Source organism: Callospermophilus lateralis, chromosome X (assembly GCF_048772815.1).
Source record: "Callospermophilus lateralis isolate mCalLat2 chromosome X, mCalLat2.hap1, whole genome shotgun sequence".
Lineage (NCBI taxonomy): Eukaryota > Metazoa > Chordata > Mammalia > Rodentia > Sciuridae > Callospermophilus > Callospermophilus lateralis.
Genome location: NC_135325.1, coordinates 69,623,360 through 69,648,681, shown reverse-complemented (window position 1 = coordinate 69,648,681; position 25,322 = coordinate 69,623,360).

Genomic DNA, 25,322 nt, shown 5'->3' with positions numbered 1-25,322 from the left:
AAAAGGTTCTACCAAGAAACTTCTAGAGCTAATAAATGAATTCAGCAAATTGGCAGGATATAAAATCAACACGCATAAATGAAAGGCATTCCTGTATATCTGTGACAAATCCTCTGAAATGATAATGAGAACAACCACTCCATTCACGATATCCTCAAAAAAATATAAAATACTTGGGAATCAACCTAACCAAAGATGTGAAATAACTATACAATGAAAACTACAGAACACTAAAGAGAGAAATAGAAGACCTTAGAAGGTGGAAAGATGTACCTTGTTCACGGATAGGCAGAACTAATATCATTAAAATGGCGATATCACCAAAAGTATTCTATAAGTTTAATGTAATGCCAATCAAAATCCCAATGGCATTCCTTGCAGAAATAGAAAAAGCAATCATGAAATTCATCTGGAAAAATAAAAGACCCAGAATAGCAAAAGCAATTCTAAACAGGAAGAGTGAAACTGGCAGTACAGTGATATCAGATTTTAAACTATACTACAGAGCAATAGTAACAAAAACAGCATGGTACTGGTACCAAAACAGGCAGGTAGACCAATGGTACAGAATAGAGGACACAAAGACCAATCCACAAAATTACAACTACCTTATATTAGACAAAGTTGCCAAAAGCATGCAATGGAGAAAGGATAGCATCTTCAACAAATGGTGCTAGAAGAACTGGAAATCCATATGCAACAAAATGAAATTGAATCCCTTTCTCCCACCTTGCACAAAAGTTAACTCAAAATGGATAAGGGATCTAGGAATCAAACCAAAGACTCTGTGTCTAATAGAAGAAAAAGTTGGCCCTAATCTCCATCTCGTGGGGTCAGGCTCCAAATTCCTTAATAGGACACCCATAGCACAAGAGTTAAAATCAAGAATCAACAAATGAGATGTATTTAAACTAAAAAGTTTTTCTCAGCAAGAGAAACAATAAGAGAGGTAAATAGGAAGCCTACATCCTGGGAACAAATATTTACCGCTCACACTTCAGATAGAGCGCTAATCTCCAGAGTATACAAAGAACTCAAAAAATTAAACAACAAGAAAACAAATAACCCAATCAACAAATGGGCCAAGGATCTGAACAGACACTTCTCAAAGGAAGATATACAATTAATCAATAAATACAAGAAAAAATGCTCGCCATCTCTAGCAATCAGAGAAATGCAAATTAAAACCACCCTAAGATACCATCTCACTCCAGTATGAATGGCAGCCATTATGAAGTCAAACAACAACAAGTGCTGGCGAGGATGTGGGGGAAAGGGTACACTTGTACATTGCTGGTGGGACTGCAAATCGGTGCAGCCAATTTGGAAAGCAGTATGGAAATTCCTTGGAAAGCTAGGAATGGAACCACCATTTGACCCAGCTATTCCCCTTCTTGGACTATACCCAAAACACCTAAAAAGAGCATACAACAGCATCAATGTTCATAGCAGCACAATTCACAATAGCTAGACTGTGGAACTAACCCAGATGCCCTTCAATAGATGAATGGATTTAAAAATGTGGCATTTATACAAATGGAATATTACTCGCACTAAAAACAAACAAAATCATGGCATTTGCAGGGAAATGGATGACATTAGAGCAGATTATGCTAAGTGAAGCTAGCCAATCCCTAAAAAACAAATGCAGAATGTCTTCTTTGATATAAGGGGGGGCGACTCAAACAGTGCAGGGAGGAAGAGCATGAGAAGATTACCATTAAATAGGGATGAGAGGTGCATGAAAATGGGAAAGAGAAGGGTAATTGCACAGAAGATGGAAGGAGACTCTCATTGTTATGCAAAATTACATACAAGATGGTGTGAGGGGGAAGAAAAAAGAGAGAGAGAAACGTGTCACATTAGATTGGGTACAAAGAGGGGAGGGGAGGGGAGGGGAGGGTAGAGGGGGATAGGAAGGGGATAGGAAGAGTACCAGAATACAATAGACACTAGTATGGCCCTATGTATATACGTGGCTGTATAACAAATGTGATCCTGCAATCTGTACATGTGGAAAAATAAGATTATGTACCCCATTTGAATCAAATGTATAATATGTCAAGATCATTTTGTTTTGAGAAACTAATAAAAAAATTTTAAAAAAGGTCTATAGGCAGGTATGAATTTAGAATAACATCATTAATTATAACAATAGCTAATGTGCACAATCAAGGTGTTATTTGCTCTGCTGTCAAGCATTTAACTCACAATGCGAAGGAAGCAGAAAAAACAACTTCTATTACCAAGTGACATTGAAATGGAAATGTTTCCTGGGGAGTGGGTATATGTGATCTTATCAATTTAGGGTTTTCTGATAGCCAAAAAGCAATAGATGGACAGATTTCAAAATCTGTGTATGATCCCATGATTAGAGATGCCAGAGGAAATATGATTCTAAGTGTGTGAGAGGCTATCATAAGTGAAATCAACAATACAATCAAGAAAGAATATGGAGAAAAAGGAACACTTTTACACAATTAGCAGGTTTGTAAATTTGTACAACTATTGTGGAAATCTAAAAAAAGTTTCTAAAAAGAGTACACATGGAACAACCATATCATCTAGCTATACCACTTCTCAGTGTTTATCATAGGAATTAAAATCATCATACTACAGGGATACATAAATATCCATGTTTATAGCAGCAAAATTCACAATAGTCAAACTATGGGACTGTGGGTGTCCATCAACAGATGAATGGATAAAGGAAATATGGTATATACACAAAATGGACTTTTTATAGAGTCATGAATAAAAATGAAATTGTGTCATTTGCATGAAAATGGATGGAACTTGAGAACATTATGCTAAGCAAAATAAGCCAAACTCAGAAGGTCAAGGGTCCTATGTTTTCCTTCCTTTGTGGAAGCAAGAGAAGAAAAAGAGGGGGAAAAAGTGGGAGTAATGACATTACAAGCAAAGGGATATAAGTAGAATAGAGTAAAGGGAGTAGTAGGAGAGAAAGAGGAGGGAGAAGGGAAGTACTGGGGAGCAATAAAAGCCAAAATATATTGCTACATTGTGTGCATGTACTAATATTTAACAATGAATCTCATTAATATGTGCAATTATAATTCACCGATAAAAATGAGGGAAAACACCAAGAAATAAATAAAATGAAAACCTTAAAAAATAAAGTAAATTACAGAGCTTTCTTAACCAGAAAATAATAAGGAGACACAAAAGTGATAATTGATTCAACAATAGAGAATGGGTTATTGGATATTTACATGACTTGGGAAAAAAAGAAGGAAGAAGAAACATCCAAGAATTACTTATGTGCACATAGCATTTTATATTAGGTGTTGTTGTTCATTAATTGAATTGCTGATTCATTCACTCATTCAACAAAATGAGTTACAATGTTACAAAACATTGGCATGTAAGAAGCCAGTGTTAGAAAAACAATTCAAATTTGTTTCAAGAACCAAAGATTGGCAAATGCCATAATTTCATTCTTTTCTATGGCTCAGTAATATTCCATTATATATATATATATATATATATACCACATTGTTGTCTTTATTCATTCATCTGTTGAGGGGTACCTAGGTTGGTTTCACAAAAAAGAAAAACCAAATGTTCTCTCTGATATGTGGATGCTAACACATAATAAAGGGAGTCAGGAGTAGAATTACTTTGGATTAGACAAAGGGGAATGAAGGGAACTGCATGGGAAATGGAATAAGAAAGACAGTAGAATGAGTTGGACATAATGAGTTCCTATATCCACATATGAACCCACAATCAGTGTAAGTCTACATCATGTTCAACCACAATAATGGGATCCTAATAGAACAAGTTATATTCCATGTATGTATAATATGTCAAAATGCATTCTAATGTCATGTATATCTAAAAAGAACACATAAAAATAAAATGAAAAAAAGGCACAAAAGATTGGGCTGAGACTTGGGGTTTAGATAGGGATAACAGTCATTGAACGAAATAACTTTAACACAATAGATTAACATTATAATAAAAATATGTATCAAATAACAGGAGCACAGAGGAAGAAAAAATGTTTTTTGAATGAAATTAAGGGATGAGACTTATACAAATATTTGGGGAAGTTTCAGAGAAATGCATTTTGTTGAATAATAATTAGGAATCCATATGACTGAAAAGAGGGAAAAGCTTAGCAAACCATTTCATGAAGAGGATACTGTATGTGCTCTAAAGCAAGATTTAAAAAAGCATTTATATATTTATTATCCCATTAGAGCATCCTAATAAACCTGAGCAACAGATGAAGTGACTTTTTAAAAAATATTTATTTTTTAGTTGTATTTGGACATAATATAGTTATTTTATTTGTTTATGTGGTGTTAAGGATTAAACCAGGGTTTTGTGCATACTACCCGAGTGCTCTACCACTGAGCCACAACCCCAGCCCAGGTAAAGTGACTTTTATGATCCACATTTGATAATCACAAATACTGAGGCTCATGTTAGGGGAGAACATAATTTTCTTTCAAATGCCAGAACTACAGTCCTAACACATGTTTTCTTTCTAATTTCTCAATAAGGAAAAGGAAAAGTTACATTGTCCTAAAATTACATTGTCCTAAAAGAAAGGAAGTACTGGGGAGCAATATAAGCCAAAATATATTGCTATGTTGTGTGCATATACTAATATTTAACAACAAATCCCATCACTATGTACAATTATAATTCACTGATAAAAATGAGGAAAGACACCAAAATATAAATAAAATTAAAACATTAAAAAATAAAGTAAATTACAGAAAGGTAAAGATGAGAATGAGTTTAGTCCTAGAAAAAGGATTTTTGGTTCTTTTGTGTCTTGAGGGGTACAAGGTGAAGAAATTAGATAGACCCTCTCCAAACATCAGATTAGAAAGAAATGCCCCACTCCTGTTTTATCCATCAAGAATGATTTTCTAACACAAACAAGTAGAATAAACCTATTGAAGAAAATAAATGAAATGTATAAGTGAGCAGAAAATATCTTGTTGCTAAAAAGGATTTAAAATCTTATAGCCCCATGGAAATATATTTAGGTGTCCTGAATGATTATAAAACTTCCACATAATCACTAAACTATTGCTATTAATTTTGAGAAATTATGAAGGCCTTGAAAAATATATGATGGAAGTCTAAACAGAGGCAACTAGGCGCACTTTCAGGAAACACAAAAAGGCACATGCCAAATATGACAAACTACAAGCTTGATGCTTCTTCCTAGCAAGATTCTAAATTGGAATATTTAATAAGCACTTTGTGGGCACTTCAAAAGGAAAATGTGATTAACTAGAGCCAACATGGATTCACCAAGAACAACTCCTGCCAAGTCTACACAAATCACTGCAGTTTCCCAAGAACCAACTAGACATAACCAGTCATTAAGATTTGGTATATCAAGGGATTTTTAAAATTATATATAATTACACAGTTGATATATTATAAGCTAGTAATTCAGTATCCAGCTTTTTTACATAATATTATTTCCTTCAGTATTTATCCATTAAATACATATTTAATTTTTACTCTGTGCCAAGTATCATGATAGGCTCTGAGCATAAGATGTTAAATTATAAGTTATTTCCTCACTTACAAAAATTTATTGATAATTAAATTTAATATTTGAATGTTTTAAATGTAATATTTGAGTAATAATCTATCATGTATATGTATGTTCATTCATTTAACCCTTCCCTATTCATACTTTTAAAATTCATTTCCATTTTTTTCTTGACATAAGCAATGTTTGTAATAGCTACCTTGACTATAAAGCTATTTCTGAGTTTTAGGTATTTCCTTAGGATAGTGTCTTGTAAATGTAATTTTAAAGCCAAGGGAATATAACCTTTTAATATGCTTGGTTCATAGTGTTTCCCATAGAGTTATTACCAATTTCTAGTCCCACCACTTATAGAGGGTGTCTGTTCTCACTAAACCATTGCCAATACTGAGCATTTTTTTCTTGAACTGATTAGTTAAAGCAAATGTGTCAATTTCAAATTTTGCAATTGTCACATTATATATTTCTTTCATATTTAATCATTATATGTACTTCCTCTTCTTTGACATGTCTGATCATGGTTTTTTAATCATTTTATTAGGCTTTAATATTTATATTTTTCTCTGCATATAAGCACATTTTTGGAAAGGCACAAATGAAAGCAATACTTTTCCAGTCATATCTGTTGTAAATATTTCCCCAATTCGTGTTTTCATTCTGCTTCCATAATTTTGGCATAAGAAAACTTTAAACCTTTGTAGTAAAATCTGTCAATCTTCTCATGTTATTTCCATTGCCTTTATACATTGAAAGTCCTTCTATATTCAAAGATTATGTAAACAAACTATGTGCTTTTAAAATTCTTTTAAGTTATCTATAACATTAGGATACACTTTGACATAATCACAAAAGCATGAAATATAATTTGCTCTAACTCAGTCCCCAGCACTTCCCCACTCCTTTCTTCTACCTCCACTGTCTCTCCTCTCTTTATTCTAGTGATCTTTCTGTAACTTATTTGTAGACTTTTTAAAATTAGTGTCTTGTGGAAACCATTATTTTTGGAATTCATTTTACTATATTCATTATATATATAACAAATTGCAGTCAGATTCATTCCACTATTCTTCCCTTTTGCCATCCATTCTCCTTAATCTCCTTCATCTACTCTATACTAATCCTTCCTCTTTTTTGATGAAATTTCCTGTACCTTTTTTTCTCTTTTCTATTTATTTATCACCACCATCACCCTTATTTTGGATTACCTTCTTCATATCAGAGAAAACATCTTACTTTTGGGGCCCTGGCTTATTTCACTTAACATGATAGTTTCCAGTTCCATATATTTACCAGAAAACACCATAATTTCCTTATTCTTTATGGCTGAGTAACACTTCATTGTGTACATACATCGCACTTTCTTTATTGATTAATATGTTGAAGTGCAATGTTTTAGTCAACATTTTTTCTGCTGTGATCAAAAGACCTGACAAAAACAATTATAGGAGAAAAAGTTTACTTCATGACTCACAGTTTCAGAGATCTCAGTTTGTACACAGCTGGCTATTCCTTGGGGCACAAGGTAAGGCAGAACGTCCATGGTGGAAGAGTATGGTGAAAGAAAGCAATTGGGAACATGGTACAAAGAAGCAGAGAGATACTCCCCTCACCAAGGACACAATATATACCCCAAAGGCATGTACCCAATGACCCACTCTTCCAGCCACACCATATCTGCTTACAGTTACCACCCAGTTAATCCCTATAAGGAGAATAATGCATTAATTAGGTTAAGGCTCTCATAACCCAATCATTTTACCTCTAAGTTTTCTTACATTATTTCACACAAGAGTTTTGGGAAGACCCATAATATATATACCATAACATTACAACTCTGACCCCCTCCCCTGCAAAAGACTCCTGGTCATCTCATAATGCAAAATACATTTAGCCACTTTCAACGTCTCCTCTGAGACTCAGGGCAACCTCTTAGAATGAGCCCCTGTAAATATCAAAAGCAAGTTACATACATCTGATATATAAATGTATAGAGTACTAAATATTTCCATTTAACAAGGGAAAATGGGGGCATAGGAAGAAGGGATTGGACCAAAGCAAGACTGAAATCCATCTGGCAAATAAAAAAAAAAATGCTCTACTTTCAGCACCGGGTGTATATGGCATCATGATGTTCTCTTCAAATGGCTTGTGTAGCTCTGCCCCTATGGATTTGCTGGTTGCAGCCCATTGCCTATCTCTTGGCTTATCTCTGATCAATTACTGCAGCTTTCCTTGGCAAAAATTCCACAGTAGTGGCATATTTTTTGTATTGCAGATTTAACCCAGGGGGATTTAACCACTGAACCACATCCCAGCTTTTTTTAATTTTTATTTTGAATGTTCTTGCTAATTTTCTTAACTCCTCACTATATTGCTGAGGCTTGTCTCAAATTTATGATCCTCCTGCCTCAGCCTTGAGTTGCTGGGATTATAGGCATGTGCCACCATGCTCAGCACAGTAGTAGCATTTGTGAATCTCGGGGATCTCACTGCAGCTTTGACTTCCTTTTCTCTTCTCCACAAATTGCCCTCTCAGGGGCTACCTGCAGAAACTCCAACCCTGATGTACTTTGTCTGGACCACCCATTGAAATCTCAGTGGAAGTTTCCATGACCCCTAATGCCAGCATCCTGCATTCCTGTAGAACCAGCACCACAGGGTTGACACCAAGTAGTGGAGCTGACATCTCCAATGTTAAGTCTTCTGGGACCCTGCCTGCAGCATCCTCTGAGTGCCTGGGTGACTGATCATGTTGAAACAACTTTCTAGGCTCCTTTGTGAAAGCAGGACGTCCCACTTTTCTCTTCTCAAAGGAAGTTTTAGTTTTAAACCCTTGAGCCTGAGATGCCCTCAAGCTATCTTTCCTATTTTCTTTGGGCAGATTCTTTAGCATTTAATTAGCTATAATGTTTTTAACAACCACAACTTCCTTAGCCCCAGTTTTATTCACAGTTTTCTAGCCAAACTACAAGTTTTTCAAATCTTCCTGCTTTGCTTTCTGTTTATCACAATAAAATTGGCTAAAAGCTGCCAGACATACCCATGTCACTCTGTGATGGATATGCTTCTATGAATATTCCTCTATAAGATTAATTAATTCATCACCTTTAAATTTACCCTCACAGAATATCCAAAGACATAGACAAACTGTGGACAACTTAGTAGCCAGAAAGTGACATGAATGCCCTCTAGTCCAGTTTCAGATAGATTTCTCCTTCTCCTCTGAAACCTCATCAACCCAGTCTGTTTTTCACAGTTTTATTGGCATTCAATTCTTCTGAACTCTCACTAGAATTGCCCATGAAGGTCCATTTAAAACATTCTAAAACTTTTCCACTTTGCATAACTGACATTACAAAATTTCTCCCACAGATTCTAAAAATCTCCAAATCCTTGTGAACTTCATGGTCTGGCTACACACAGCAAGGACCCTCACTCCCAGTACCAAAAGCTGTATCAGTCAGCTTTTTCATTGCTGTGACCAAAAGAACTGACAAGAAAAATTAGAGGAAGAAAAGTTTATTCGGGGCTCCCAGATTGAGAGGTCAGTCCGTAGACAGCTGTCTCCATTCCTTGGAGCTCAAGGTGAGACAGAAAACTATGGGGGAAGAATACAAGGGGAGGAAAATGGTGTAGGGCATCACACCAGGAAAGAGAAGGAGAGAGAGAAAGAGAGAGAGAGAGCATTCCACTCAGCAAAGACAAAATATATACCCCAAAGGCATACCCTTAATGATCCATGTTCTTCAGCCCATACTACATGCCTTCAGTTATCATCCAGTTAATCCCTATCAGAAGATTAACAGGCCAATTATGTTAAGGTTCTTATACCCACATCCTTTTCCATCTAAGTTTTCTTGAATTGTCTGACACATGAACTTATAGGGACACACAATATCTAAACCATAACAGGCACTTAGGTTTGTCTATAGCTTGGCTGTTGTGAATTGTGCTTCTATAAACCTTGATACAGCCGAATCATAGCATAGGTAGTATGTGATTTTAAATCTTTTGCAATATATGCTGAGAAATTCAATAAATGAAACTTATTCTGGTTCCATTCTTTCTTTTGGAAGGGTACTAGGGGTTGAACTCAGGGGCACTCTATCACTGAGCCACATCCCTAGCCTTATTTTGTATTTTATTTAGAGACAGGGTCTCACTGAGTTACTTAGCACTTTGCTGTTGCTGATGTTGGCTTGAATTCATGATTCTCCTGTCTCAGCCTCTTGAACCACTGGGATTACAGACATGAGCCATCATGCCCAGCAGTCCCATGCCCAGCAGTTTGGTTCTTTTTGTTGTTTTTGTTTTAATTATACATTATGGTAGAGTCTATTTTGACATATTTATACAAACATGGAGTATATCTTATTCTAATTAGGACCCCATTCTTGTGGATATACACAATGTTGAGGTCCATTGTGGGGTATTATGTACATAGGAAATTTATGTCAAATTCATTCCACTGCCTTTCCTATTCCTATAACCCCTCCTTTCCCTTCATTCCTCTTTGTCTAATCCAATTAACTTCTATTTTCCCCTTCCTCTCATTGTGAGTTAGCATCCACATGTCAGAGAAAACTTTAAAACTTTGGTTTTGGGGGGATTGGCTTATTTCACTTAGCATGATGGTTGTCAGATTCATCCATTTACGAGAGAATATCATAAAGGTATTCTTCTTTATGCCTGAGTAATATTCCATCATATATATATATATATATATATATATATATATATATATATATATATATATCACAATTCATTTATCCATTCATATGTTGTTGGGCATCTAGATTGGTCCCATACCTTAGCTATTATGAATTGTGTTGCTATAAACACTGATGTGGCTGCTTCACTGTAGTGTGCTAATTTTAACTCTTTTGGATATAAATGAACGAGTGGGATAACTGGGTCAAATGGTGGTTCCTTCTAAGTTTTCTGAGGAATCTCTATACTACTTTCCAGAGTGACTGCACTAATTTACAGTCCCACCAGCAATATATGAATGTACCCATTTCCCACATCCTCAAGAAGACTTATTATCATTTGTATTCTTTTTATTTTTTTTCTTTATTTTTTGATGATGCTGAAGATCAAACCCAATACCTCATACATGTCACTCAAGCACTCTCCCACTGAGTTACAACCTCAGCCCTGTTATTTGTATTCTTGTTAATTGCCATTCCAGTTAGAGTTTAGTTTTAATTTGCATTTCTCTAATTGCTAGAGATGTTGAACATTGTTTAATATATTCATTAGCCATTTACTTTTTTCTTTTGAGAATTGTCTGTTTAGTTCCTTTGCCTGCTTGTTAATTTCATTATTTGCTTTTTTTGTTGTAAAGTTTTTTTACATTGTTGTACATCCTGCAAATTAACACCTTATCTGAGGTACAGGTGGCAGAGATTTTCTCCCATTCTGTAGGTGCTCTCTTCATGCTTTTGATTGTTTTCTTTGCTTTGAAGAAGCATATAGTTTGATACCATGCTGTTTATTGATTTTTTAAATTTTACTTTTAGACTTTAGGAGTCTTGTTAATAAAGTCAGTTTCTAAACTGACATATTGGAGTATTGGTCCTACATTTTCTTCTAGTAGGTGCAGAGTTTCTGGTGTAATACCTAGATACTTAATCCACTTTGTGTTGAATTTTGTACAGAGTGAAAGATAGGTATTAAATTTCATTCTACTACTTATGAATTTCAAGGTTTTTTTCAGCACCATTTGTTGAAGAGGCTATCTTTTCTGAAATGTATTTTTTGGCACCTTTGTCTGGTTTGAGAACTCTATGTGGGTTTGTCTTTGTGTCTTCTATTCTATTCCATTGGTCTTCATGCCTGTTTTGGTGTTGGTACCATGCCATTTTTATTACTATGGCTTTGTAGTATAGTTTAAAGTCTGTTATTGTGATGCCTCCTGCTTCACTTTTCTCAGTAAGGATTGCTTTGGCTATTCTGGGTCTCTTATTGCTTCCATTGTTACACTTTTTAAGGAATCTCAACACTCTTCCAGAGTGGATGTACTAATTTGCAGCTCCACCAACAATGTATGAGTGTACTTTTACCCCACATTCTCAACAACATTCATTATTATTTGTATCCTCAATAATTTATAACCATAGTGAGCTTAAATCTCAATGTAGTTTTTATTTACATCCCCCTAATTGCTAGAGATTTTGAATTTTTTTCATATTTTTGTTGATCATTTGTATTTCTTCTTTTGAAATGTGTGTGTTTAGTTCTTTTGCCCATTTATTAATTGGATCTTTTGAGGGTTTTTGTTGTTGTTATTGTTTTATTTTTGTTCTGTTGTTTTTTTGAGTTGTTTGAATATTCTGGATGTTAATGCCCTATGTGAGGATCTGGTGACAAAGATCTTCTCCCATTCTGTAGGCTTTCCCTACAGATTCTTAATTGTTTTATTTTCTGTGCAGAAGATTTTTATTTGATTACATCCCACTAATTGATTTCTTATTTTATTTCTTGTACTTTTGAAGTCTTGTTAAGGAAGTTGTTTCCTGTGCCAAAATGCTAAAGTGTTGGGCCTACATTTTCTTCTAACATTTATAGGGTTTATGGTATGATTCTTAGGTCTCATATCCACTTTGAGTTGACTTTTGTGCAGGGTGAGATATAGGGGTCAAATATCATTCTTCTACATATGGATTTCCAGTTTCCTCAGCACCATTTGTTGAAGAGGACATCTTTCTCCAAGCTATGTTTATGGTGCTTTTGTCTACTATAAGATAACTGTATTTATGTGGGTTTGTCTCTGTGTCTTCTATTCCATTGGTCTTCCTGCCTGTTTTGTTGCCAGTTCCATGTGTTTTGTTTTGTTTTGTTACTATATCTCAGTTGTATAGTTTGCAGTCTGGTATTGTGATACTTCCATCTTTACTTTTCTTGTTAAGGATTGCTTTAGCTAGTCTAGCTCTCTTATTTTTCCAAATAAATTTCAGAATTAACTTTTCTTGTTCTGTGAAAAATGCCATTGGAATTTTGATGGGGATTGCATTGATTCTGTATAGCACTTTTCATGCCATGACCATTTTGACAATATTACTTCTGCCTGTTCAAGAACATGAGAGGTCTTTCCATCTCCTAGGGTCTTCTTCAATTTCTTTATTTAATGCCCTAAAATTTTTAATGTAGAGGTCTCTCACTTTGTTTGTTAGAATGATTTCCAAGTATTTTTGAAGCTATAGAAAAGGGATTGTTTTCCTAATTTCTTTTCAGGAGAATTATTATTGGAATATAGTAACACAATTGATTTATGAGTGTTGATCATGTAATGTGCCACATTGCTGAATTCATTTACCCACTCTAGAAGTCTTTTAGTAGAGTCTTTTGGGTCTTATAAATATAGTATCATGTCATCAGTAGCAATAATGAGCTCTTTTTTTTTTCTTTATATTCCTTTAACTTCCTTCTCTTGCCTGATTGTTCTGGCTAAAGCTTCAAGGACTGTGTTGAATAGGAATAGTTAAAATTGGCATAATTTTATTGTTCCCATTTTTAAAGGAAATGCTTTCAGATTTTCTCCATTCAGTATAATGCTGGCATTGGCTTTGTCATATATAGCTTTTACAATGTGCTGGTTTTCATTTTTATTTTTCATTTTCTTTATGAAATATTTTATTGAGTATGTTTTGTAGTGCAGGCTTTTGGTTATGAATTATTTTAGTTTTTTTATCACGGAGAGTTTCTATTTCATCTTAAATCTTGACGTTTATTTTTGCTCGGTATAGTATTCTTGGTTGGCGTCCATTTTCTTTCAGAGTTTGGTATACATTACTCAAAGCTGTCTTGTCTTTTATGGTCTGGGCTGAGAAATCAGTTTAATGAAGATAGATTTACCTCTAAATGTAGGCAGCCATTTTTCTCCTGCAGTTTTTAAAATTCTATCCTTATTCTGTATGTCAGGCATAAATCAATTTTGTATATTTGGAGAACTATACACCTCTTATATTTGAATTTCCATGTCATTCCTAAGGTTTGGAAAATTTTCTGATACTATTTCATTGCAAACATTGTACATACTTTTAGATTATATTTCAGAGCCTTCATCTACCACAATGATTCTTAAATTTGCCCTCTTGATATTATCACAGATTTCTTAAATATTCAGTTCATGGTCTCTTAACATCTTTTCTTTTAGTCAACTTCATTATCAATATTGTATACTTTTTCTTTGAGACATGAAAATCTTTCTTCAAAATGGTTTAATTTATTGGTGATTCTTCCCTTTGAATTTTTTATTTGGTTTATCAAGTCTTTCGTTTCCAGGATTTCTGTTTGGTTATTTTTGAGAATCTCTTTCTCTTTACTGAAGTGATCTTTCACTTCCTGTATTTTCTCTCTAATTTTTCTCCATTCAACTTGTTTTAGTTCATAGGACATTTTAACTATGAACTTTCCAAATTCTTTTTCTGACTCCTCCACTGTAATGTTGATGAAGTCAGTTATTGAAACATTATGGACTGTTCAGGGTGGTTTGTCCATTTGCATTTTCATACTGTTTGTATGAGAATTTTCCTCTCTATTGGGATAGTTCTCACTTCTTTTTTTTTTTTTTGAGAGAGAGAGAGAGAGAGAATTTTTTAATATTTATTTTTTTAGTTTTCGGTGGACACAACATCTTTGTTTGTATGTGGTGCTGAGGATCGAACCTGGGCCACACGCATGCCAGGCGAGCGCGCTACCGCTTGAGCCACATCCCCAGCCCCTCACTTCTTCTTTTATGCAAGGAACTACTCTGAACTTTCTCTTAAAAGCCTTGGGATGGGTGAATATTCAGATAATGCTATTTAACTCAATGTGTGACCTCTGCTAATGCCAATATTAGTACCACTTTGAGAGAGCCACTGAACCCTATTTACTAAAATTACTTCAAAGCCAAGCCTCATACTATTCAACCTTATGAGAAATGAAAAACTTGTTTATATTATTATTCACAGTTCCTCAAGTCCAGGTATAAACTATTGGTGAAGTTCTGAAATTGGTCAAAAATAGTTGTTAAATTTAGTAAAATTGCTATAACTTGAAATGAGGGCTAAAATGGGGGTAACAAGAAAGACTGGACAAAAAGGAGAAGAAAAAAGAAGAAACAGAGAGAGACACAGGAAGAGAGAGAGACCAGACAACTGATATTGGGGAGATATCATCATGGGAAACTTAAGGATTGTCACTTTGATCATGGGACCATAATGGAGGAAAACTTATTGAATATCCAGTGACATGGAGATCTGGTCCTAGGATGGTGGCATCTACCAGAAGAAAGCTGCTAAGAGAAGTTCCTTAGGTATCCAAGGAAACTTAAGCAGAAATACAAACAGCCAGAGGGAATTCAGTTAAGGTACAAAATGGCCTGATCCACTGCAGCAGGAAGAGACTCCTTCCAGAATTATCCAGACCCCAGCCGGACCTGTGGTCACAACTAGTGAGTGAAAGGGCATTGTTTGGATACTAGATGAACCTTGCATCAATCAGTCAATAGAGGGAACTGAAGTCCACCATTAAGAATGTGGGGCAGTGGTAACTAGAACTACAGTAACCCAGAGAGTAGTGTCAGCTGAAGGAATGCTTCTGCACCACAGAGCACTAACAGAAAATCCACAACCAGAGGTCCTTTGCTCACAGACATTCAACAGACTCTACGCCACCATGAAAAGGACCCTGCAGAGGGGAACAAGTACACAGTGACCCACAGCAATTACAGATATATTCCAGAACCTGAATCCTGAAATCTCCTGTACATAATGGAAATAACCAGGACACAACACTGCATCATCCAAGAAGTCAGCTGTGTGCTCCTGAGCTGAGAAAACAGAACTGGCTGGTGGGATGTCCATGGCAACTAGGGAAGTGGTTTCTGTGTCCTAGTAACACTGGAGGGATCCATAGCCAAAGAATGATGGATGCCTGCTAAATGTCCCAAACCCTAATGCAATCCAAACCAAGATTCAATGAGAATTTTTCACCTTGGCATATTTTAATATAAATAACTTTAACATCAGCTTTGATCATACATATCACTTTCAACTTGATAGATAGTTGTTACACTAATAGCCAGCATTGTGCCTGCAATCCATTCAAATGTATTTCAACTAATATTTTAAAGCATTATTTGGGATCAATTTTCTATCTTTATTTTCCCAACTCTAGTTTATACTTGCACTTCTTACCCCTATTCATTCGCTTGCATTATCTGTTACTATCTCAAATACCCACCATCTATTCCTCCTTTCTACCTTGGTGTGTATTATTATTCATATTCTGTCTCTCTCTCTTCCTCTCCCTCTCCCTCTCCCTCTCCCACCCTCCCTCTCTTCCTTTCCTCTCTGTGTTGCCCTCCCTTCCCCACCCTGGTTTGGGTTCTGGGTTAGAAAATTTCTGTGAATATTTTCTACTCTGCTAATTGATCTTCAAATCTCTCCAGGTGTCTGAATCTGTAATATTGAGTCTCTGAGCATTTTTTTTGTTAACCACCTCTCAATTTTGCTTTTCCTTCACTGCTTCCTTTCTGAGTTATGAACAGATCTGGAATATCTGCCTAGTTTCCTTCCAGCTGAAGAGAGATCTTCTCAGCTCCCAAGCTATATGTATTTGTTATTTCATATTTCTAAGTTTCATTTCCCTTTTAAATAGTATTACTAGGTTGGTAATTAATAAATACACTTTAGACACAATTTACCCACATTTCCAGAAGGTATGAAACCCAAAAATATATGTCATCTCACCATCTTTATTTCAATACATCCACAATTATGATGAACTTGTCCTTATTCTGAAAGAAAAGATGTAAATTATGTTACTTGCCAGATAAAAGATACTTTTTGTAAAATGCTCTTTTTTCCTGGCTTTCAAGGCAAAATTATCTTTTCCGGATTATTGTCACTCTTCTTTTAACCATTGTTTCTGTTTGTATTTAACCATACTTCTGGCCCATTAAATACCGGAGTTCTCTTAAACTCTGCCCTAGTTGTCTGTACAACCTCTCTGGAGAATTTTATCTACTCTATACCTTTAACTATAATCTATCTGCTGATGATGCTCGAATAGATGTCTAAAACTCGTATTTCTCCTAGCTTTACTCTTTATATACAGATATCTTGTAGAATAATCTATATTATTGTCTTAATTGAGAACTTCATGAATGACCCTTCATACTCTGCCATCACCTTTTCTTTCCATAATTACCACATTTAATTTTTTCACTCAGTCCACCTTTTATAAATTATGTATCTTATATCTTTTCTATGTTTAATTACCAACATTGGCTAAAAATACCTGCTCCTGTTTTAAACAAGTTATCTTTGGATGCTGTTCTCCTTGACTGAGACATTTTTCTTTTCACAAACTGGTGCTCATATCTTCAAAACCCCACTTTAATGCTAGTTCCTCAATTATGTTTCTTCCTCTGTACTTATATGCGATTATTCTAGTCTCGTATTCTCAGAATACTTTGCTCTTATTTCTTATCAGGTTGTATTTTAATTTATCTAATTAAACCTCTACTTTATTTGACAGAGTAAGTGCTCTAAAGAGTAGGATGAATGTTATTTTCAAACTTAGGCCCAGTGCTTAGGATTATATCTATATAATATGGTTCCATAAATGTTTATATAATGGATGATAGATATGTTTATGGACAGGAAAATGTAAGCTAAATAATACTTTCCTGTAAATAATTGGTTCTTACCCTTGAATACTCAGGGTAAATTATGACTTAAAAAAAGATATATGTTGATCCAGAGATTCTCATTCAGTAAATTTGGCTTAGGATCTCAGTATATTTATGTTTTAAAATGCCACATATCATTCTGATGGACTACTAGGTTTGAATAGTTCTGACACAGTCATGAATGTACTCACAGATACTTATTAATAATTGATGCCAACCTGGAGAAAATCTCTCTGGGGATATTTAAGGGATTTTTGTCTTGGTCGTATCTCATTAAACATTTTTTTTCAGTGATTTAGATGCAATCATACAATGACATATTTATCCAACTTTCAGATTATCAAACAGAAAGAGGATTGGTAATTAATACTTTATTTTATGCAAGTCATTGTGTGATTTATATAAACTATGAATTATTTTACTTAATCCTCACAATATGGATATGGAGAATTTATTTTTTCATAGCATACAATAAATAACATAGACAGGAGTCAAAAGCAGATCTGTCAGATATCAAAGTCTTACCTACCCTAAATGGAAGACAAAACCAAGATTAAAAACTACTTAAAAATAGTACAATTAAATGAATCAAATGAAAACAAATTCAACAGAGAATCTAGGTCTTACATTCATAAAATAAACTGTACAAAATTTAAAATAAAAGAAAACATCAAAGATGAAAATACAACACTGGGAAAGCAAATATATTTATATGTTGTTATTATTGCCATCAAATGATAGTCATTCTGATACACAATTTGGCCTACTATATTTTAGGAAACATTAAAATATTAATGTATAAATATTTTAGAATAATAAAACAATCCCATTTTTGTTTAATAAATAAAACTTCTGTGCATGTATGTAAAAATGTGTTTATGTCTTGAAAAGGATGTACACCAAACTGTTGACAATGATCTCCTGTATATTATGAATTTAGATATGAGGAAAAAGAATTTCTCAATTTGTATACAATAGAAAATAAAGGAGTATTAATCAAATATGATTTTTAATTTTATATGTATGTTATATATTTCAGTTTCCTATATTTCACAATGTTTGCACAGTATGACCCAACAATCTATTTTTCAGAACTGATTTCACTGAAATAATCCTAAACAAGAAAAGAACTATATTACATAGATACCCATAATGATGCTATTTATAAAAGCAAAATTCTATGAACAGCCTAAAAGCCTCATGATAATGTAAGGGGAAGATGATATAGGGCACATCAACATGATGGACTCTTTTCATAAATTAAAAATAACCGTTAGGTCCATAATGTACCATCATGAAAGTTATTCATAAACAATACTTATTGAACATGGAAGAAATAAATTGTACATATGTATCCTGATTAATACTATATATATATATATATATATATATATATATATATATATAATATAAATATTTGTAGTTGAAACCTAGAAATAACAAAGTATAGTAAAAAAAGAGTGTGATTTCTTGAGCCAAATATCCTGGATTCAAAATGAAGCTTTCTAGTACTTAGACAAGCCACTTAACTTCTTTGTAACTCAGTTTCCTAACCAATGAGGTTTATATGTATCAAGTGATAGAGTTCAAGGCTTTAAAAAGAATATGAATATAAAAGACCAGAATGATGTCTGGCATATAACAATGTATTCATTGTTGGCTAGATATGTTGTATGGGTTGTGTGTATATTAACATCATTATACCTTAAAACAGCCCTATGAGGTACATATTATATTTATGATCATTTTACAGAAAAAGGAACTGGGGGAAAGAGCTGTTCAGCAACTTCTGCAAGTGATATAGCCAGCAAGTAGTACTATAAGCATGACTCAAACCCAGGCAAGCCCGACTCAAGAATCTCTGATCTGAGTCATTATACAAGTCTATGAGCTATACATAAATGATTACTTGAAAACTACATGTTTTAACAAGGCCAGTTAAAATCAAATGAGATTTAAATATTCTCAGGATATTGTTTAAATAATTGATTTGAAATTGAAAAGAAACATTTTTTAAAAATAAAGACTGACTGAAATTAAAAGCAAAGCTATACAACAAGCATAACTTAATCCTAGTTAAAAGAAGAATGTAAAATGAAAGTAAAAACTAAAATCTGCCCAATTCCTGAAAAAAACAATCTGTAATCCTTTTCTGAACCACATTTTTGGGAGTAATGGGTTTTATCTCTGTTGTCCAAACTATGAAGAAGCCACTCCTTCTTGCCTCTATTTTCCTTGCTAATGCTCCAGAGACGTTCTAAAAGTTGACTCATAAATCTGGTCTCACTTTTTTTCTACTGTACATGTATCATATCCCCTTTCAGGTTCTGCCATTTCAGGAGATTATTTTCTAAACATTTAGGGGCAACTCACTTTTAGCTTCTTAACACTATTTGACTTAACATGCTAATTTTACGGAATTGTACCCTCTTCAATATCTTCTTGCACAACTTGTGGTACAAATTTAAAATTTAATGTGCTGAGAGAGTCCTGTTTAGTCAGTTATTTCTTCAACCCTCCTTTGTAATGCCCTAGGACATACTACACAATTATTTTATTCATTCTAAAACACTGTAATTCTCGCCCAAATATCCACCATTCTATCGAACTCTACCTACTAGGAATCAATAATTCTACTATCATGTATAACTAAAAAGAAACAATAAATTTAAAATATAAATGTTAAAAAATCACATTCCCCAAAGTGTCCCATCACCTGTCAACACTACCACTCAAGAAGAAAAGAAAAGGTATCACAAAATCATCTGCCAAGTAGTAATGTTTCCTTCCTAGTTTTTGTACCTATGTAGCAATGTTTGTTTCCTCTTTCTCTCCAGCTTTAAAAGTCCAAAGCAGGTGATTTTTTCTTTTCTTTTTTTCTATCTTATTTTTCTTTTTAATCAAAGCAGTAATTTGCCTAAATCTCTGCTAATCTCTTTCTGCACCCTCCAGTTCTACTCCACCTGCATTATTTTACACAACTACCATCCTAGTTCTACAGTTCCTTACCTGACCAATATCATGCTCACCAAAATCTAATTGAAGGCAGATCCAATAACATTATGGAAGTTAGCAAGAATCTCTTGGACCCATTCTCTTTATTCAGATTTCAACTCTATTATTCCTTAATCAGGAAAGCTTTCCCTTCCCTCCCTGACAGATCACTTCCTATGTTGTCATGACACCTTACACCTCCACTTCACATTTTCATTCCTGTGATTATACATGTACTTGTCTGAACCTCTGATTAGAGTCTTCCTTGGGTAAAGGAGTGAAAACTCAATAAGATAAGGTCTTGTGTATTTTTTTAGTTGTTGTATATAAGTGCCTAATATAGCACCTAGAACATAGTGTATATATATATATATATATATATATATATATATATATATATATATATAATAAATATACATGGTGAGTGAATCAATGAATGAATGTTTGTACTTCTCACATAAAGAGATTCAGAGAAACAAATTACTGCTTTTGTATAGGTACCCTTACATCTCCAGAATGGTAGATGATCTCAGCAGCAGGCTTGCCTCAAAATTTGTCAATATTAGCCAGGCACAGTGGTACATGCTTGTGATCCCAGTGGCTTTGGAGTTGAGGCAGGAGGATTGCAAGTTCAAAGCCAGGCTCAGCAACTTAGCAAGGCCTAGCAACTTAGTGAGACCTATCTCAATATAAAAAATTAAATGGGTTCAGTGGTTTAGTGCCCCTGAGTTCAAAATTGCAGTACCAAAAAAAATTGTCAAGATTAGAAACCAAGCTTAAGCCCTGAGGTAGTTGCCATCCAAATTTGAGCCAGTATAGGGATGCATCAAGCACATTGCCATATATGTACTTTGGAGTTTGATAATTACTTGTTGAATCATTGGCTTGGCAGATGGTAAAGAGTTATTTGAAAATTATGCAAAAATGGGATAATTGACAAAAATGTGTAGAACAAATTCTTCTTTTCTGAAGTTTTAAAAATGGAAATGAAAAAAAAATGGCCCATAACCAGACTTGGAATTGATAAGAAATGAAGCAAGGAGTAGTGTTGGCAGATATTACTTTTTTCTCCATCTATCTGGATTTAAGCAGTATGGGATTGGTCTAAGTAGAAAAGTGTATTAGAGGATTGAGATTGTGAGATAGTATCCCTTCCCATTCATTTATTAACAACAGTGGGCTTTGTCCAGCATTGGAATACATAATTTTGAAAAAAAGATTAAAAATTCTTGAGTAGAATCTGGAAAAGAGTAACAAATGTGACTAAAATATATTAAAATAAGGTATAGCAAAGAATTGAACTTATTCTGCCCAGATAAGAAAGAGCTAATAGTGGCTTCATTATTCTTTTCAGGGCTTTTGTTTGGTTTTATTTTGTTTTCCCCAACAAAGTGACAATTCACCAAATCTACTAAAGACAAATTTAAAACAATTAATATTAAAAGCAACTTGATCAGCTTGTTCAACATGAAAACAAATTCCCTGAAAATAAGAAGTATAAGTGATTTATGTGAGTCAGGAATCTTCTTTACCAAGAATCTTTAAGCAAACATCAATTCCTCACAATTCGGAGGTTTTGTGGTACTACCTAAAGGCAGGCACCAGGTTGGCATGGCAGCTGTAGGAACTATATGACTTTCCAAATCCCTTCCAGCTCTGGATATCTATAAATAATGAAAACCAAAGTACATAGTACATTAATCCCCTTAATAAACACAGTACTCCAAACAAAATACCATGTTCATTTTATGAAATGCCCAGATATTTCCCAGCAGCTGTCAGTAGAATCAAATATTTATTACATTTTGATAGGAAGTAGTAGTCAAACTTAACTATAAATTGTTATGAAGTGTAAAGGTATTGTAGTCAATCATTGAGAAATAGAATTGAATATGGGATAAACAGGTTGAGCTTAAGTACGGGCTCATTTCACCATTCAGTAATCATGCAAGCATGAAAGATAATATGTGTTATTGTATCTGCCAAACACAATCCATTCAACAAGTGAGAAAATTGGGCTTATATGCCTCAGAAGAAAAGTCAATGGGTGTAGGGCTGATGTATGACAATGAGGTTCAACATGAGATTCAGTGGCTGCACAAACTACTATCAAAGGAAATAAAAAGGAAAAATAAAGATTCCAAATGGTCTTCTTAATATAGAATTGGTGGGTTTTTCATGCCACCTTTCATTCACATGATAATCTGTTTAACTATACACTGAAGTTTTGGCTGTGTGAGCATCATATATCTCTTAGTATTCATATGTTAATACAATTGAGGGGACACATTGTATTAACTACACAATATAAAAACCTGGTATGTGTTCAATCACAAAAGTATTATTGTAGCACATGGGGGATAGATGTGTGTGTGTGTTTGTGTGTTTGTGTACAGATATAGAGAGACAGGATGCTCAAACCTCCTCGGGAACATGTGGGCGTACTTTTTTGATGCATTTACTTCTAGATATCTAATTTCCAAAAGAAAATGAGGAAGGTCTGTGGGTGATAATTATATAGGAAGTTTAGACATTAGAGGCATTTTTTTTTTAGATTTGCTCTGACAGAAAAATTTTTTCTTACCCCCGAATTTATTAATTTGTTGATTTATCATTTAACAAGGACTTCCACGGTTTTCTTAAAATTTGTTACTGAGGTCTCAAACAGAATCCCTTCAGAAGTCTTTTCTTGGTGCAAATTGGGCCCAAGTCAAATAGCCATTAAAAAAATGGAATGGACTTCTGACCATACCTCACCAGACAACCCTGAGACCAGCATCTGGTAATCTAAAGTCTGAGACCTTCCTCGGGTATAAAAATCAGCCCTTTGAAGCTCTTATCATAATGTATATAGCCAACTGAGAGACTAGAAGAATTAATACAGTTTTCAACATGATTTATCTTCCACACACAAAGTAATTAATATATGGAGGGAAACATTAACTATATGAAAGCAAAATGTGTAAACCTATAGAACTGTCTCATCTATACATTTGTAGAGATAATTTTAAACAAAGAGAGACTCAGAGGTTACTTTAATTTAGACATTGTTATAATCTGTCTCTGTTATTCTTTGTAAGTGGCAAAGAATTCCAAATCAAAACCAAGACTTCACCAAGATTTTCTCCTTATATAAAAGACACATGTACACAATTCATACAAATTTGGCTTATTGTATTTTGCTCAGTATATCAAAGACAAATTGCCCTAGTAACCTAATGGTATATATCAAAATATATGAAAGAGAAATAGGAACATAAAGGGGAGACTGCCAAATTACAAAATTTATAAATTTATAACTCAGTGAGATTTCCCCAATTCTCACTTGATGTTCTATGTTAGTATTGAATAGACCTGAGAGCTCTGATTGCCTTTGCACAGATTGTGTTCCAGCTGTCTACAGTATTTGAATACTTAGGTCTTGGACCCATGCTGTGCAAATAGTCAGCCTCCCACATATTCTGTATACCAGGAGTAATTTATGAATCTATCTGTAAAGGCAATCACAGTGTATGCAAGAAAGGGTTATGTAAAGCTTTAAGCTTGAAAGAAGTAGCTCTAGTAAACTCAGTACTAAGTTCCAAACACCACTATTATGTTTGAGCTGATTTATAAATCCTACATATCTTTTTCTGGTAATCCATATCCTTTGTGAAGCTCAAAGAGGAAACAAAAGCCTTGATGACATAGTCTCTACATAAATCTCAAGTTGGTGCAATTCCTTTACCTTGCTGCCTCATGTTCATTAAACACCCTTGCCAATCTGGGAATATGAAGCAAGCAGTAAGGGAACATGGATACTGAAATTCAGCTAGTGCCAACCAGCTGCAGCATAAAATGAAACCTCCAAAATGTTTTTGTAATTTCTTCTAAATTGTATATCTGAAGGGTTTCCCTCAAAAACTGACTTTAAAAACCCATTCAAATGAAAATTTTTGCAATTTTGAGAAGAAACATCCCTGTAATGGCTCAAAATGTCCTTTGAAGATTGTGTCCAGCCTTTCTTTATCAGAGCCTTTTCTCATTTGGCACCATTTTTATCCACCTTCTATCAACATCAACAAAAGGTCAGCTTATCCCTCCTGCTTTTGACAGAGAATTATTTCACTTTGAATTTCTGCAAATCCTTCCCTTCTTAACCTCTGTTTTTTTATCTTCTCCTTTTATCTTTCATTCCGACTTAAGCTGGTTCTATTGTGAACACCTACAAGTCTATCCTTACAATATTTCCTTTTTCTTGTCATATTCTGAATACTCAGTGTACTCTACTAATTTTTAAGCACAGATCCTGTGTTTGCTCTGATTTTACAATTTGTAATACCAATATTCTGTGTTATGTTTTGGATATGGGTGTTCCTGAAAAGCTCCTGTGTTAATGCAGAACTGTTTGGAGGTTAAATGATCGGATCATGAGAGAGCTATAAATTAATCAACCTAATTTGAATAAACTAACTGACTGGTAACTGTAGGCAGGTTGGGTATGGCTAAAGGAGGTGGGTCACTGGGGATATGCCTTGGAAGGGTTCATATTTCCTGCAGCCCCTTCTATCTACCCCTCTCTCCACTCCTTACTGGACACTATGAATGTAGTGGCAATATTCTCCACTATATCATTCTGCCATGATGTTCTACCGAACCTTGGGTCTAGAGCAAAGGACTAGGCCAACAATGGGCTGCACATGTAGAACCATGAGCCAAAATAAACTTTTCTTGTTCTTATTGAGTAGTTTGTCTTAGTGACACAAAGCCAACTAATGTAGAAATTGCTACTAAGTGTGGGGCTGTTGCTATGACTAACATGATCATGTGGTTCAAAAGATTTTGGAAATGATTTGCAGTACGAATTTTAAAAATGATTGAAAATTAAGACTGTAGAAAACTTAAAATGTTGTAAGCAGAGCTTAATTGGAGACTCTGGTGAAAGCTCAGAAGACAAGAATTATGATAGGAATGGGGAGTGTGCTCATGAGGCTTCAGAGGGGAAAAAGTACTCTACTGGGAATTAAACTAGAAGCCACACATGTTATATTCTGGCAAAGAGCTTCTCTACATTTTTCCCATGTCCTGAGACTCTGTGTGAGGCAGAATTTAAAGGTG